Here is a 3553-nt window from a genome sequence, read left to right on the forward strand (position 1 = left end):
TTAGAAACTCTCTCAGCCAGTAAACACTTGATCTCTTTGCCCATCAGAGAGAACTGGCAGCCAAATACAATATAATTTAAGAATAAACTTGTGGGGCAGCTAGGCGGCAAAGTGAATAGAGCACCGGCCCTGGAGTCCAGAGGACTGAGTTCAAATTCAGCCTCAGACACTTGACACTTACTAGCCATGTGATCTTGGGCAAGTTACTTAACCCCAATTGCCTCACCTACCCCCTCAAAAAAAAAAGAATAAACTTGTTGTGAAGGAGGATAATGGGGGAATGTGAGCAGTATCATCTCATAAAACAGCAAGAAGTAGAAAGAAAAGTAAATTTGCAAAAGTCTGGCAAAAGATCTTACTATGTAAAATCATATCAAGAACATTGAGATATGGGATTGTAAAGAGAACAACAAAGAGATGAAAAATGGGGAAAAAATTGTAAAGATTTTTATAACAGACATGTTACTACAACTTTTATGTATTATGTAGTGCCTTAAAGTTTGCAAATTGCTTAAATCAACTTTCCAAACATTTACTAAATACCTATTATGTTCCAGCCACTGAAAATATAAAGACAACAATGAAACAGTCCCAGTCCTCAAAGAATTTGCATTCTACTGTATGTGGGTGCAGAAAATATATGCACAAATAATTAAATATAAAATAAATACAACGTAGAATTCAAAAATCTTATAAAAATGAATGTCAAAAATAGTCTTTACATATAATTAGAAAAATTTTTTTAAAAATACAAAGTAATTGGGAAGGGAGCACTAACTATTGGAAGTATTAGAGGGCGTCTCTTCTGGGAGGTGACATTTGAGCTAGACCTGGAAGGGAGCTTAGAATAGTGGACACAGACAGAGCTGGCTAGGTGATCTGGGCAAGTCACTTAACTTCTTGGTGTTCTAAGCAACTCTCCAAAACTTGAATTTGCAGAAAAGGTGACTATGTTGGTAGAATGATTTTTCCTCATCAGTAATTCCCTATATCAGTGATGTATCTCCAGTCTCTATCCCTAACCCTCAAGAAACCTTAGGGATTCTTTTTTTTTTTTGGAGGGGGAAGGTAGGGCAATTGGATTTAAATGACTTGTCCAAGGTCACACAGCTAGTTTTTTGTGTTAAGTTTCTGAGGTCAGATTTGAACTCAGGTCCTCCCGACTCCAGGGCCGGTGTTCTTTTCACTGGGCCACCTAGCTGCTCCCTTGGTGATTTTTAGTATCAGAGGTAATATGAGTGAATATTCCTGGCGTGAGGGACAACCTGGGTAAAGACACTGAGGTGTGTGATAGAAGAACGTGTATGAGAAACTTCAAGTAGGTTGGTTTGACTTAAATGGAGTGTGAAGGAGAGTATAGTGAAATGTCTATGGAAAAATAGAAGGGAACCAGATTATGACTAATTATCTGATCATATAATAATTAATTGTCAACAGAGATGTCTATATATTATCCTAGGAGTAACTGTTTCGTGAGCAGGGACATGATGTAATCAGACCTGTGATTTAGAAATGTCCAAGACAGGTTAGACACAGGAGGCAAGGTTGATGCCAAAAGTTTGGAAAACATCTTGGATGTCATTGTTACTCTCAAAAAGGGGATCTAGAAAGTGTTGATAATGATTAATCCATATGCCTGCTCTCTCATGTCTAAAAACGTTATTAAAGATAATAAATCTACATATGTATCCAAGAGATCTTTGATGAAGGTACAAGAAAGGAACAGGCAGGCTTTTACAAATGACATTCCATAATAATCCATCTTTACAGTCACTGATCCTACCAAACTAGGTAAATCCTTTATGTAATCTGGGCTGCAGTTTTCTCATCTATAAAGTCCTAAATTCCTTCCAGTCCTAATATTCTTCACCTTTTTGTTCATTCTTTTTTTTTTAATGTTCACCTTAATTTCCCCACTAAAGCCTTCTTGGGGAGTCATTAAATCCATCAGCTCATACCTGAACATTTCACAATATGCTACCTCTATCTTGGGCACAGTGGCACAGTGACTAAGGCATTGAACTTTGAGTCAGGAAGACCTGAGTTCAAATTTAGTTGTGTGACTCTGGGTAAGTCATTTAATGGCTGTTTGCCTCTGTTTTTTCACCTGTAAAATGGGTAGAAAAATAGCACCTATGCTCCAGTTTTGAAGATTAAAAGAGATATTTGCAAAGTGGTTTGAAAACAGTGCTATTATCAAGGAGAATTGAATCTCCATTTCACATAGATTCCCCTTCAAAGTAGGTGATCTCAATTGATCCTTTAAAAATAGGATAGCATTAGGGGATCTGGGTGGGGAAAAATAAACCAAACTCTCAACCATTCTCAAAATTGTTCCAATTGAAAAGAAAAGTCACTGAAAGGTTTTGTTTTGTTTTTTTACAAGATAGCTCAAGAAGCATAAATTACTGAGAGAAGTAGGAATGCTCCATCCACTGAACCTGAGTACAAACATGGACATGTCATACAAATGGAGTCTGTCTGGCCTGCCGCATCAGAGGATTTCAAAAATAGTAGCCTAAGAAGTAGAGCAAGAGAACATCATAATCCCCAAATTTGTCAGGAAGAAGCCTAGTGTGCAACCATTATACTCTTGAGAAGATCGCGTGAAATAATTTAGGTAAAAATGAAATCCCATTTTAAGGAGAAGTCAAATCCTGCCCCAAACCTGTTCTGCATTAAGTGCTATTTGCATTATGATGGAAAAAATTTGTCTTCCATTTAATCCTTCCTTCTATTTGTTCCCTCCATTTGCTGTGCTCTTAATGTATTCTGGTACACCTGCTCCATAGGGTGGATGGAGACACTTACCGCCTGGAAGTGTCTCTCTCTAGTCTGATTGCTTTTATACATTTAAATTCAGATCTCTCTGTTTCCTCTTCGGCTTTAATTATCTCTGTCATTGAAGTGCAATTTATCCTCTTTTTGTTCTGATTTGGGGAATAAAACTTGATCCAAACAACAATCAATCCTAACTTGGTACACAGTTCCTTAAATGATGGCTAATGGTCCTCGGTTCAATACTACCCTCTAGTGGGAATATACTGAGCAGGTAGTTTTTCAGCCTTGTTGATTTGGATTCTATGGCAGAATAGTGCTGTTAAAAATATAGGCTTTTTGTTTTTCAGAGAGAAAGAAGTTTGGGGTTATTAAAGGAGTCTTGCAGTTTCCGCAAAGCAGTATGGTCTGCTCTCATCTTTTGAGCTCAACTTGTTGGTTATTCAAAGCATTCTTACAAGTTAAGCATCCTTATAGAGCTCAGAGGTCAATGGAAAGGGCCAATGGTGGGCATGAACCAGGTGCAATGCATGCCATGTAAGACCTATGAAAAACTAGAATAAAAAGATGCTTTCAAAGACATTTATTATCCAAAAAGAGGATGGAATGGTTATGAATTATGGTTATGGAATGGTTATGGTTACGAGATAATGTATCATCTGACTGAAGGCTACACTTTTGGCCTTGAACTGTCCCACTGCAGACAATAGTTGTGTCATCAAGGCCAATCCTTGCATTTCTCTGAACCTCAGTTTCATTGGAAAAATGGAATAAC

This window comes from Petaurus breviceps, unplaced genomic scaffold, assembly GCF_028583685.1.
Source record: "Petaurus breviceps papuanus isolate PSGF00001 unplaced genomic scaffold, PetGlider_PUasm1.0 76, whole genome shotgun sequence".
NCBI lineage: Eukaryota > Metazoa > Chordata > Mammalia > Diprotodontia > Petauridae > Petaurus > Petaurus breviceps.